The sequence below is a fragment of the Dipodomys merriami genome, unplaced genomic scaffold (genome assembly GCF_024711535.1).
Source record: "Dipodomys merriami isolate MVZ:Mamm:240054 unplaced genomic scaffold, mDipMer1.0.p SCAF_17, whole genome shotgun sequence".
Taxonomy (NCBI): Eukaryota; Metazoa; Chordata; class Mammalia; order Rodentia; family Heteromyidae; genus Dipodomys; species Dipodomys merriami.
Genome location: NW_027203048.1, coordinates 3,022,590 through 3,037,927, shown reverse-complemented (window position 1 = coordinate 3,037,927; position 15,338 = coordinate 3,022,590).

The window sequence follows — 15,338 nt, the reverse complement described above, 5'->3', positions numbered from 1 at the left end:
AAGTAATGTTGTCTTCCTTCAACTCTTAAAAGTAACTTCATTGCATTTGCACAGCGCAGGGCTCAACTTAACTATTTGCTAAGACATATCTGTATCATTTACCTTACCTCTACAGCAAAAAGATACAAACTGTAACTAAACAGAGTTCTATAAATTCTAAAGCTCTGAGCCTTTAACCTTAAGAAAACACAGGATGCTGACTCTAAGTGCTGCTGTGCACTTATCCCGGAAGTCCCCAAATTAACAGGAGCAGAGTGCATTGCATATTGAAGTGGTGGATGTGCACATTTCAAGCTTTTGTGTGAATATAAACATTTATATTACATAATTATATATTGTGCAAAGTAGTCTTTTAAAACATTTGTAATTAATAATTATTAAACATTTAAAGTACTTTATTTTCAATAAAATATTTTCTATTTTCTCTTGACTATTTTGGCATTATGCTTATGTATGCAAAATATATTCTTATTTAAAATATCTTGTCATTTATTACTAGTAAAACATATTGCATAATATGTATATCAACATATACTTTAAAATATAAAATATAATTATAACACATTTATTCATCCATATGATATATATGGTTACATATTACATTTTATATTACATGATTTTTATAGTTTTATAATATGTCATTTAATCATATGTAAAAATAATATACATACATATATGATTCATGCATGCATATAACTAAAAGTTTTATTTTTTCATGTAGGAGAACTTCCTACTTGATGTTGTTTGGAATTTTGTGTGCATGACAGCAATAAAGACATGGACTATTATCAATCTGTTTTATCACTATTTTAAAATCTAGTATAGCTGGGTGCTAGTAGCTCACACATGGTCCTAGCTACTCAGGAGGCTGAGATCTGAGGACTGATGTTTGACACCAGCCCAGGTAGAAAAGTCCATTAGATTCTTATTGCTAAGTAACCAGCAATAAGTCAGAAACTGGGGTATGGCTTAAGTGGTAGAGTGACAACTTTGAGTGAAAGAAGCCAAGCAAGAGCACAAGGCCCTGAGCTCAAGCCCCAAGTTCCAGCCCACGGCTTGTGCTTGCTTGTTACAGGGCTGGTCAGTTTTGCTCATTTTTGTAGCCAGTGTCCAGATACTACATGAGTACTGAACACATCCCATTACCTGCAGTTAACAAGAATAAAGAATAGTCCTTAGAAAATGAATTCCTGTGCGGTGATGTTTTCTCTTTAAAGGGTCATGGAAAAGGTTAGGGAATGAGAGGACCATCATATCAATTAACTTTGCTGGTATTCTAAGACTGCTCTGCCTCTCTTGCATACCGAAGATGCATTGCCCCTAGGCCAGCCCAGCAGGACCCGTGCTTCTCTTTCCATGGGTTTTGGGTAGCTTCATGGGGGACTCCTATTGGGCACAGACCCCAAGTACAGGACAGAAATCTCAACTTCTCTGCCTGTGAAAAAGGCAACCAGCATTGTCAAGTCCCAGACATACTAAGAAATATATATGCCAGGGAAACATTAAACCTGTTTCAGGTAGGACAGTTTGCTCTGCTTTGCTTCTCTGATAACCCCTCCCTTTGGAAGAACGCACTGTTCCCTTTGGGTTTGGGAAGCTTTTACTTTAAGGAAGATCTGGTCCTTGGCATCTGTGAACTCATTCCTAAAGAAATTCTTCCTTAGGACCAAGAAATGATCCTTTAGTCATTCCATTGGGACCAACTAAAGGTCTCTGAGGACCTCAAAGGAGAACAGGTGGCATTATTAAAAGGAGAAAGGAGGCATTCTTAAAGATCAGCCTGGGTGAGTTTATACTGGTGGATTATCTGCTCAAGTTCTATCAGAGATATCATCACAACTCACCTGATCAATCTGCTCGATGGTAATCCTTCTGCTTAGTGTACTGAGATGGAGGACAGGGAGCATTTCGGGCAATGTTGTCAGTCTGCTCATCATTTCCAACCCTTGAAGCTTAAGCAAGGCTCTAAAACTTAAATATGCAATCAGGAAACTACCATGTTCCTCTCATGCCCAATCCTACCCACCCTGAGGGCAAGTTCTTCATTCTGTTCTTGAAATCTCATACAGCATTTTATTTTTCTGAGTTCATTTCTACCTACAAAAGTGTGCCGTGGAAATTAGAATATTCAACTATTTATAGTAGTCAAAGCTCATTACTGAAGTATAACATAGACTCTATGGAGAGCTCAAGTAGTAACTTTCTTTTTTAGAAACAAATGATGTTAAAACCCAACAAAATAAACTCAAGAAATGGGTACTTGATAATGGGAGGTGTCCAAAGAGAAAGGTATAGATGAATAAAGGGCGAGTTAGGGAGGGAATGCAGTTAAACATACATTGTATATACTACAAAATTAAGAAAAGTAAAGGAAGGGGTGGGTTGAAGGGGAGTGAGGATATTAAAAAGGGCGACACTGTACTCATGAACAAGATGCACTGTACTCATGAACTGCTTTGTTACGTGGAGCCTCCTTTGTACAACTACTGAAAGATACTTAAAAAAAAAACTCCAAATGCCATTAGAGTTTACTCTGATCCTTTCTGCAGTGGGAGACTTGCAGAAAAGTCTTACAGCGGACGAGGGGAGGATGCTGGACTTCCCTGTGTGTTTGTTCTGCTCCACTCCTCCAGCTAAAACCAGGCTTTGATTCCATTCTCCAGAAATGCAGCAAGGAAAAGCAAGGAAACATAAAGTAGAAAAGGCTGTATTTAGTATCTGGAGTTCTGTTACTAGCGTTTCTCTTCTGTGTCCTCATCTCCCTCACATTTAATGATCTCTTCGTGTAGTTCCCTTTTGGATGGTCCTTGATCATCTTGGAACATGCACAAGAAAACCCTCAGGTGGCTTCTCAGAGAGGACTGGAGGCAATTCCAGCCTAACACCATCTCACACTTCCTGTAGTGTTGCTTCAATACCCTCCAGCCTGTGTTCAGAATGCTGCTCAAGGACATTTGCCTCAAGTTCTTGGATGAAACAGAAATAAGGACCCATTTAATACTTTAATGATGACTAGGTTCTTTGCCTTGTGATTCTTTTTTTTTTTTTGTCAGTCATAGGGCCTGAACTCTGGGCCTGGGTGCTGTCCCTCAGCTCTTCAGCTTTTCACTTGAGCCACAGCACCACTTCTGGCTTTTTTTGCTTATGTGGAACTGAGCAACCCAGGGCTTCATGCATGCAAGGCAAGCACTCTATCACTGAGCCACCTTCCCAGCCCCTGCCTCATGATTCTTAACTTTGAAAGTCCCTTGGACTGTTATATATGCATGGAGATTAAACATTTCATTGTTGCAGCACGGGATGCATCTGAATAAACATTTGTCGGATTCCATGATAACCCTATAATGGTTGGCTTTTGCATTGAGAGGGTTCTCAGAGGCCATCTTGTTTATTCAAACACCCAAAACATGCAGGCCAATAAAATCCTTTCCTCCTTAGCCAGGTTACCCAGGCCCATCCATTGCAGTAGAGTACCACCAGGTAAGATGATGCAACAACCAGTGACTTCTAGGTCCTATGGCACCAGAAGATTACAAGGAGGGTCTCAGGAGTACACAGAATGAGGTTGTCTTTGAAAGAACTGATGTACAGACATTCCAAATAGAATGATGGGCAATTTGAAAACCAATCAAGAAATTCAAATAAAATCAAAAGAATGGCAAGAGTAATCATGGCAATAAGATAGCTCGCATGGGAAATTATGACTATGCCAAGGAGTCCTCAGTGATAGAAAATGATGATGGCCATGAGGGTAATGACAGAAATAGAATGGAACCATTTTTTCTGACTGTTTTTTTTTTTTTGACTGTTAACATCATTTCTTTGCCTGAGATAGATGGTCAATGTCAATGAAGATATTATGTACATATAGTTTATTGTATGTATGATTGCAGGATCATATTACACAAAGGGGTCCGAGAGTTCTTTGAAGCCTATTTTAATTCCTTGTGAAATCTTAAGCTGCAGCAATACTTTGTACCACTGCTCTGGAGAGAAGGCCTGGCTATCACCGACAAATTACAATCCTATAAAACTATATCAAAAAGTATATTCATCTTGTTTCCTTATACCAACACTTGTTGTACCTTAGCAAAGTAACTTCATTTGACTTTTTTGGGTTTTCGTTGATCTTGGGACTTGAACTCAGGACCTGGAAGCTGTCCCTGAGCTTTTTTGCTTAAGGTGAGCACTCTCCCACTTTGAACCACAGCCCCACTTCTGGCTTTTCTGGTGGTTAGCTGTAGATAGGAGTTTCATAGACTTTCCTGCTTGGACTGGCTTTGAACTATGATCCTCAAATCTCAGCCTCTCGGGTAGCAAGGATTACAGGCGTGAGCCACCAGCACCCAGCCTGGTTTGACTTTTAACAAAATCTTATGAGGTGAGCATTTGTAATATAAGTTAAGAAAACAGGGCTTTTAAAAGGATAAATTATTTGTTCCACATCTTGTGTCATATCCTTCCTGGCTAGTAATTTGGTTATTCATAATGACATTTAAAGCTGCAAATAGATAACTGCCATTAAGAACTTTAAGTTATTGATTATGCTCACCATTTTGTGAATCACGTTACTGGTTCAACTTGTCAGTGTTGGGGATCCTAAATGAATCCCATGCTTTACATATACCACATTGCAGCTGTATGCATTTCCCTTCAGAAAATGTGTGGATTTCATTACTCAATTTTTGCATAATTTTAAAATTGCACTTATTAAGAAATGCATCAATGTGGCTATCACTTATTCTTAATCTCTTCCCTCTTACTTCCTCTTTTAAACAGCCAGCTGCTTCAACCACAAGACAGAGTGAATTAAAGACTCAATGTAAGTACTTTTTGTTTATATCAGTTTCAGTACTGGCCCCCAAAATACAAACCAGTATCAACAATTTGAAATGACTGTGTTAACATTTAATGTTTTTAACCAAAGCTAAACACTGAGAGAAACTTGTATTGCAACATGCATTTGTTTTAACTCCAACATAACTAAGATTCTTACCCAAAACATGTTAGTTAACAAACTTTCCCACATAGTAGTCCATAGAGCAAAGGAATAGATTTCATAGAATATTTTGGTTTACACATTTGAGTAGAAATAAAAAAATTTACAATTTTTTACAACTCAAAAAAATGTGGGATTTTCCCCTATTAAGTTACTTTGCTCTACTTGAGATACAAACATCCTTGTACTTTATTCAATAAACATTCCGTTTCAGCCTACATCTTGTAACTACAGCCCCTCAGTGCAAATATAGTTACAGGAAAATTGTTAGGAATTTTTTTTCTGATTCACTATTAAGTTTTATAGCAAAATAAAAGATTATCTTCCTGACTGCATTCTCTCCTTGTACAAATGGACAGGAAAAATCTGGTCATTTAAATTTCATTTCCTATCCCATGATGTGGAACCGTATGTCTCCTTACACCACAATTCATATTTATTATTCAACCTGATTTATTTTCTCAGGAGTCACTTGACTTGATCCTGGACTAAAAAAATCTTAAAATTATACTCTTTGGAAGGATTGTCAAAAAATTAGGTAAATTTCCTTTTGTCTACATTCACAGTCAATGCTAAAATTACCTATGAGAGTACCTTATCCCACAGTAAAAACTTGGAACAAAGTAAAATTTTAAAGTATGGCAAATGCTTACATGATATAGCATGTAACTGTAAAATAATGGGCTTGTCTGAGATTTTTATGACTTGACACATTGATTATTCTAATTAAATTCTGAACAATCATTCATAAATTCCTTCTAAAAAAGATAATCCTGCCTTCAGCAGAGGCAGATTTCTTTATTTCCAGTCTACTGGACTTTGATTACCTTTTCTTGCCTTGTTACAGTAGCAAGCATTTCTACATCCTTATTTTAGGTAAGAATGATAACTACAGTATAGTACCCGACTTCCAATATTAGAGGGGAAATAATTCAGGTTTGTATCTGAAATTAGTTTTTATTTTACCATTTTCTGTGGTCAGGAGAGGGGGCAGGTTGGAATTGAGGATCTTAAGTACTTGCTAGGCAAGTACTGTACAACTAAGCCCTAATCCTGGTCCTTTTTGCTTTGGTTATTTTTTGGGGGACATTATTGAAATTTTTTTAAATTGTGAAAATACTGTACAGAGGGGTTACAATTACATGGGCAAGATAATGAGCACATTTCTTATCAAGCATTGTAGCCTCCTCCTTTGCTTCCCCTTCCCATCCCATCCTCCCCCTCCCCCCCACCCAATCCTCCTCCCCCCTCCCACCAAAGTTGTAAAGTTCGTTTCTGACATATGACTTATAAATCTCATTGTTGCAATGGGTCCACCTGTATCCCTATTTAAATGATTTGTTTTTTCCCTTCCTCTCCACAAATTATAACAACATCAAATACAGTGAAAGCAGGGGTTATACCGTGGGGGAGGGACATACAAAGCAACAAAGAAATCATCTTATAAATGTGTTAGAAACAATCGCATGAAAGAAAAAAACATTTGAATACATATCTTAGGGTTCATTTTCCTAACATCAACTTATCTTGGTTATTTTTGAGATAAGGTTTCATATTCACGTCTAACAACCTGAACCACAATTCTACAATTTAAGGTTCTCATGTTGCCGAGATGACAGGCACAGGCCACCACACCAGCTTTTATTTGTGAAATGGGGTCTGGTAATATTTTTGGCTAGACTGGCCTTATATTGTGATCCTCCCAATCCATACCTCCTCAATAGCTAGGATTATAGACATGAGCTACCACATTTAGCCACTGGCAATCTCACTTTAGGGTGTTTAACCTAGAGGACCATGTGTATAAATTCACAAAAAACCTATACATAAATAGTTATAGAATCTCTTTTATATTCACAGAAAGCCAGGAAAAAAGCATAAATAAGTTTTCCATGATAAACAGTTAAATAAATCAGTAGATCCATTTAGTGGAATATTGCTAAGCAATTAAAAGAAAAAGAACTATTAATATAATGAATACAAAACCATTCATAAAGGATATAACGAGTCTGTTCTTCAGTGAAGCCAACTTTAAAGATTACATACTTTTTGAGTGATTCCATTTCCACATTATAGAAAAGACAATGCCATAGAATCAGATTGTCAGTCAGTAGTTGCAAATGTCGGGTCTGAGAGAAACTACCAATGGGAAGGGGCATGATAGGGAGGTTTGTGTAGGAGATATCACAAATCTTACACATGGATTGTGATGGTAGTTGTGCAAATCTACACATGTGCTATGTGCTAAAACTACCTAACTAAATAGCCTCAAAAGTCCATTTTTACTTTATATGAAGCGTTTCCATTTTTTATTGGCATGTATTGCACAAAAGGATTTCATTGTGATGTTTCTGTGTATTCATACAATATATTCCCAATCAAATCTACCCTTTCTTTTACTTTTCATCAATCTCCCTCCTTGAAACCATTTCAACAAGTTGGAAATATCCAACATTCACCTCCTCATGCTCCCCATTTACTCCTCTTTAGCCCTCTGGCATTGCTGCCAAATGGTGTCTGTTTCACATTCCTGCCATTCATTTTAAATTATTTACTTATTTTTATTGTTTTGTTGTACAAAGCAGTTCCAATGTAGCATATCAGTTTATGAGTACAATGCATCATAATCAAAGGCATTCATTTTAAGGACTATATTGTTAATTCCAAGAAACAAAATTACATACACAATATATCTACCAATATATACCTAACTGGCAAAACTAAAAGGAGAAGTAATTTTGGTTTTAAAGAAGCATTATGTCATATATCTCCTTAATGCTTCATAAACTAATACTATTTCTTATCATATCAACCTTCTATATGTTGTCATTAAAGTGCATGAAGTGTAGATAAAAACCTACCACTCCAAGTGTGTCAGTAGCTGTTTTAAATTGTAGAGTCTAGTTAATAGCAACAATTTTTGGGTGGCTGTAGTATTCTGCAAAATTTACAATAATTCCTTTCATAATGTGAATTTTAAAAAGAGAAGCAAATGTATTTAAAAAACAAGGAACAGCAGGCTAACACCTGTAATCCTAACTACTCAAAAGGCTGACATATGAAGATCACAGTTCAAAGCCAGCCTGGGCAGGAAAGTTGGTGAGAATCTTATCTCCAATTAACTACCTGAAAACCAGAAGTGGCACTGTGGCTCAAAGTGGTAGAGTACTAGCCTTGATCAGAAAGGCTAAGGGACAGTGCTCAGGCCCTGAGTTCAAGCCCCATGAGAGACAAAAGAAACCAAAAGCACAATGATTGGGACAAGTAGAGGTGGACGGCTGATTTTGCAAGCAGTATGTCTCCTGCGTGGGTATGCTCTGATGAGAGGACTGGCTGCTAGGAACTCCCTACAGACAAATCAAGTTCATATTACTCACACCTCTGCTCTCACCAGATAATTCTTCAAGAAACACACATCAGAAACAATCTGCAAAGCAATAATCGACTGGGGATTATTTTTGGCAACTGCAAATGTGTTATAGTTGGAGAATTATCCATGCAAGTTAAAAAAAATCAACTCTTATCTTTATTGGGAAACAGAATACTGCCTATGGCTTCTCTTTTTTAAAAATTCTCTCAAATTGTGGGATGTGATGAGAAAGCCAATATTTCAGGAAAGGTATCACAGTGCTAGTGGCAGCTGCGCATTTGTTTTCTATCTTGGTCCCCTCTCTGAAACCAAAGGCGACCCTCCTCTCTCTGAACTCCATCAGTAATGACTACAGTAACAATAGCTGTCAGGAGCTGGAATAGAAAACATTTTGTAAAAGTAAATGGCTTCCAAATGTGGACTTTCATTCTCCATGTGCATGTTCAGAATGAGTCTGACTCAGAATGCAGAAGCAGGTTGAAACACTAAGCCCAAAGCTTGAGAAGGGAGCTGAGTAGCTAAACCTTCAAACTACCCACCTCTCCCTCCTCAGTTCTCTTCCTGTGCTATGGTAGCCTGACCTGGCCTATTGATTAAAGATGTCAATAAGTTTTGCACTCTATTTGGCACAGGGACCATGCAGAGAGGCTCTAGACAGTGAACACAGCCGGGCTAGTGGCAGGGTGATTGTGGGTAGAGTTAGTAAGGGATAAGCTCCTTCGGTCTTGGAGATTTTTGACTTAAAAGAAAACATATTAATTGTGCTAAGACTCAGTTTCTGTATTTCAAAAGGGTCAGTGACTTACTGGAAATTTATCCTCTGACTCAATCAAGAGCCTCAAAGGCTGTTTATTTATTTGTTTTCAAGGAGACCTATATAGTATTATGATATATGTATAAAATGTAAGCTATACTAGTGGATTTAAGAACCACTGAAAAGCCTGGATGTACTTCAGAGCAAAAGAAGAGACAAAGGAACTGTGTATAATTCCATTAAAGATCCCTGTAATGGGGGTGTCTGCATGAGTCCAAGACAATACAAGAAAACAATAGCAATTTGTGTGGCTGTGCATTGAGTGACATTTTATGATTTATATCATTTATACATTCTCAGTTTATTGCAAATGTAAATTTAATTTTAAAATGTCTAAAACATCCAAAATGTAATGCTATCTCTACATTTTGGAATTAGTTTGTGTTTTTACATCTTCATATTATGGGCTCACGCAACTCTATCTCCATGTTACAAAAGAAAAGTATATTAACCCATAATAAACATACATACTTCAAAATATTTAAAAGGAGGATTTTTTATCAGCATCTTAGTGGAAGGGCAAACATTTCATTGTCTTAAATGATCATTCTAGGCTGCCCAGAGAACTCTCTTGGTGCACATTTAAGGTCAGCCTCTGGGCCTTGTGTCAGACACCCTGTGTTCTTGGCACTGTGCAATTCTGGGTTGGTCCCCTCTCAATTTTCTCCTAACTTCCTAGGGAATATCCTGGTTATTTTCTGCTCATTCCATGGACACACGGGGAAGCTCATGTTACAGAACTAAAGGAATTGTTTTATTTTTTAAAGCAAAGAATTTCTAGTCTCCAGAACAGCTTCGGAAGACTACAGGGACTGACCAAAGTCTGAGAGTCTCAGAAACACCCAAAGATAGTTGCAAAAACAGAGTACAACTGGACATTTCCTATCCATGTCACAGGGGAGGGAATAAAGAAACGAATAGTGTCCTGAGTCCCTGCAGCTCTGTTGAATCTCTGTGACGCTAAAACAAAAACCATTGCTAGGTCTTCTTATTAACTGAACCTTTCGCTGAGTCAGCTGATCATGCACCCTTCTGGGTCTTTCCAATCCATGCATCCTTTGGAAGAGCTTGCTTTTACTCAGGACCAAACAAACCAACCAACCCACAAACAAAAAACAAACCTCCAAATCCTTTCTGTTTAAGCCAAAGCACTGATAAATGAGAACTTATCCACACATGTTTCACTCTGTTACCTAAGAAACTATCTTCAAAACAGAAATTCTCATAAATACCCGAGAGATGCATCAGACTCTTGGGTGCTTTGCGGCACTGTGTAGACTTTTGGCAGGAGTTGGGGGTGGGGGGAGAAGATAAACTAGCACATTTTGGCAGGATTCAATTACCTTTGACCTTGACCTTGGCTTGAGACTGTTTCCAGTTACACTCCATCTTAAAGAAAGACAGTGTCTACTCTTTTCCTAAATTTCTTTTTTTTTCCCCCTTCTCTTATCAGTTGTCCTAAGTCCAGGCTCAGGGCCCTGGCTCTTTGGAGGGAAGAAACTTTTGCTCGTTACTGCATTCCTACCTTAGGTTTCTCATTTGAACATCGCAGCACAAATGAGAATGGGCTCAGAAAGTATTTAGTCTGCACAGCAATGTTCACTATATAGACATGCACGCTTTCCCCTGAGACTGTCCACTCAATTCATGAACTTCTCCTGTGCCACATGAAGACGTATTACCAGCTTTGGCAGTCCACATGAAGACGTATTACCAGCTTTGGCAGTGTGGTCCACCAGGTAGAGAAATCAACTCCTCACTCCTACCAGCTTACAACAGGCTAACTTCTATAGCACTGACATGCTTCTGAGAAAGATGCCATGGGCAGAGACAAGAGTGTGATGCACACATAGCCATTGTAACTGAAATTGAGTAGAGTTTAATTATATTTTTTGACATAGTAGACTTTCTAATATCCTTACAAGGGAAACTAATGGCTCATATTTATCAAGCACTTAATGTATTTAGTGCATGATCTTTAAAGGAATTAATGTGGGAAATATGGTCAATTTTACTTATTAGGAAACAAAAGCTTGCCCAGAATAAATATTCTTTTTCCTTAACAGGTAATCAAGTTGTAGCTAGCAAAATAAGGCTTGAAACTAGGTTGTTTCCTCCCAAAAGATGGATTCTTTTTTGCTCCACTGCTTGTGTTATGAGAGAGCTAACAAAAATGAGTGACGTGAGACACAGCTCTGTGGCTTAGGCCTATAATCCTAGCTACTCAAGAGGCTGAGATCTGAGGATCAAGGTTCAAAGAAAGCTGAGGGCAGGAACTTCTGGAATTAACACCCAAAACCTAGAAGTGAAGCTGTGGCTCAAAGTGGCAGAGCGCCAGCCTTTAGCAGATAAAGTAAGGGATGGTGTTTAGGCCCTGAGTTTAAGCCCTAGGACCAGACACACATACATGCCAAAGAAGGGCAAAGTGAAAGTACAAAACAAATGTTTAATAAGAACTTTGAAAAATGAGAAATGGAGAGCCATAGTCTGCCCCTAATGAGAGGGCTGAATTTTATAGATGCCATACATCTTAAATTAATTTCATTCTCCATAATAAACATAACAAGTATTTTAGGAAAAGTGTATAGTTACAAATCCTAACTCAACTCATATGTCACTATTGTAAATTCTCAGAAATTCTAAAATAATATAAATTGTAATTGAGAATTTATGAAGGAAGCAGAAAAATAAATAGGTTCCTGATCTTTTGTATTTTATTGCTGATTGAACAGATATTTCCCTGTTTGTTTTCAAACCAAAAAATATATCTTTATGAGAAAGTGTCTTGATTTGTATTTTATATTGTTTCTGTAACTTCATTTTAAGTTATTTTAATTCTAAGGAATTTTAATCTAAGAACTCTGGGATTTGGGTTAATGTAGCTTGGAACTGTAAACCCAGATTATTATCAACAAAAGCATATGTAGTTATATTCCATCAAGAATAAATTTTTATATTTTCTCTATACTATTGGAAAAATGACAATTTAGGCAATATGCTATGCCTTTCTGCTTCCAATATCTAATTTAATTGCATTAATGCTGTATGAACGCTAATCTTAAATTATTATATCTTAATGGTCTTGATTATTTTTATAGAAGGGTATTTGAAAGGCATACGCTTATAAGCTCTGTCATATCATGCAGAAAGAGAAGGTCTGTATTTATGTTTATGGCATGAATAATAGCTCACTTTTATTCTATAATTCCTTGTGCATGTACACTGGAGTACATTTCAACACCAAAGTAGCGGACAGCTTAGTTAACTTACATGTTTCAAGGTTTGTCAGATATACCACAGGTGTACAGAAATGATAAAAACCCATTTTTGTTTTTTATCTTGTAAATAAATCCAGTAGATTTTCTGCATGGCTTCTGCTCTACAGCAATTTTAACCAGCAAGGCAGTGGCAATACCAACTAAATCTTAGAAAATCTCCTGATCCCCCGTTTTCTGGAGTTAACTAACCTTCTACTGTATAAGTCTCTGAGGGCTTGTCAACCTAATACCTTAATAATTGTGGCATCTCTACAATAAGATTTGTCCACCATCTGCAATAGTAGATTTATTTTTCTTAGCCAGTACACACTCCTTTTATAGCTCCCACTAAAATGCTTATTATTTGTAAAGTCTGTTGAATTATTCCTTGTTTAGAGAGGGCAGATGATAAATATTTGCATTTCTAAGAGTAACTTCTAATGTGAAAGTGTGATGGGTTTTTTTTTTATCATTTCCTCTGGTTCTTTTTTTATATTAATAAGTTTTTTATTGTGAAAATACCATACAGAGGGGTTACAATTACATGAACAAGGTAATGAGTACATTCTTATCAAGCATTGTTGCCTCCTCCTTTGTTTCCCCTTCCTATCCCTTCCCATCTCGGCTCCCCCCTCCCCCCCACACCGCCTCACACCTCGTCAAAGTTATAAAGTTCATTTTTCGACATAACGACTTGTTCATCTCATTGTTGCAATGGGTCCACCTGTATCCCTATTTAAACAATTTGTTTTTTCCCTTCCCCCTCTCCAAATTATACCACCATCAAATACAGTGAAAATAGTGGTTATACCATGGGGGAGGGACATAAAAAGCAACAAAGAAATCATCTTATAAATGTGATCTTTCTTGCTGTTGTTTCTAACATAGTTAAAAGTGTAATGTTTTAAAGTGTTAAAGAATCCACATAATGATCATTTGGAATGAGCTTTAGAAATCAGAAGTATTCTTTGCAATCTTTAAGAGACTATGAAGAATTACTACTTTCTAAATGAGAAAAGGGACTATTAAATTTTCATAGTCCTGATACTAAAAAGAACCTTGCTTTGTTAGTGTTTCTCCCCTGTAACATTTCTGCAAGGGCAGGAAAATGAAGAACTGCAAAGAGCACTGAAAAGCAAGTGTTGTCTTTCTCTCCCTTCACCTCATGCCTCTCCTGTGAAATTCTTTATCTGTCTTGAAGTAAGAATGGTAGGGGAGATGCTGAGAGTTATGAAAGATATACACTGACAAAGCAAGATGATCTTTGAATTTAAGAGAAAATGTTATGTTTTGACAAAATCTGGGTAACTAATTTCCCATCTCAACAACAGAACAAGGAATAAGATACTGCTTTAATGTGTACACATCAAGACAGTCAATGTAAAGTAAAAGTCCAATGAAGATTCAGTATAATGGCTTCATTATATAATTGATGAGCTTCATTACAAATTATCAGAGAGACAATTTTATTTGATAAATTACATTGAGAAGATGGGCAACCAGTTGGAGAAAAATATAGAATTTTAAAACATTGCTATTATCAACCTAAATTGAAATGGATCAAGGAAAATGACACTATAGGTAGCATATCATGAGTGTAAGCCCACAAGGAAAGAATGGAGCAAGAAAACTCTAAACATGGAGTGAAATTTCAAATTTGGAATGTAAAATTGATTTAGTTGCTGACTTAAGCCACTAAAAACACTATGAAAAAACTCAAAAGGCAAATGGCAAACAGAAAAAAAATGTACCATTGCTAAGAAATACAAATACAAACAATGTTTACTAAAGCAAGTAAGCCAGCCCCAAGGAAACATAGGCTCTATGGTTTCCCTCATTTGTAAGAGTTAGTATATGTGTAGGATAGTTCTAGCAGAGGATTGCAATAGCTCAATAGCTATGTAAATATAACCATATAAAATGATGCTAATCAAAATGAGCTTCAAGATATAGAAACAAAAGATTTTATTTTTTTTAGTGTACCGTTTGCAGTTCTTTCTTTTTTCTTTCTTTTTTTGTTTATCCCCTATTGTCAGTGTTTTTAATTTGGTATCTTTTGTCTTTTATATAAGTTTATCTGATTTGGGGAGGGGAAGGGGATCCGCAAAATGGTGAGGCAAAGATAGAGGGTGAACCGATACAACAACAATACTCACAAGACACTGTACTGGAAATGGATTTCACAACTTGGGGAGAGGGGGGAGGAGGGAAAGCAGGAGAAAACGAGGGAGGGGACAGCAAGGATCAACAAGAATTGTAGTCATTTCCTTACTTATGTAACTGCAACACCTCCGCACATCACCTTTACAATAAAAATAATGACGAGAAATATAGACAGATAATGGAAACAAAAAAATCACTGTGTAGAAAGACAAATATCCATACATGTATAGAAAAAAAGTCAATGTCCTTGGTACCAAAGCACAGAAATTGAGGTAGCAAAGATATAGTATAATGCTTGGACTATTTGATTAGAAAAATGATAAAATTTAGGAAGAATATTAGGGAAAGCCTCTCCTCCATTTGCTACCAATATGATCATGATATGATCGTGGGTTTTGCATGGACATTGTCAATACAAATGAAACTAGAGATCACTACTTCTGATTCTGCACAAGAAGATGTTCATTTTAAATTATAAATTTTATATGACAACAAAATATAGAAAATAATCATATGGTTACTAATAACAAATAAACTTATATGATGCATTCATATAGTAGACCATTATGCTTTTTTTTTTGTCAGTCACGGGGCCTGAACTCTGGGCCTGGGTGCTGTCCCTCAGCTCTTCAGCTCAAGGTTAGTGTTCTACCACTTGAGCCACAGCACCACTTCTGGCTTTTTCTGCTTATGAGGTGCTGAGGAATCGAACCCAGGGCCTCATGCATACAAGGC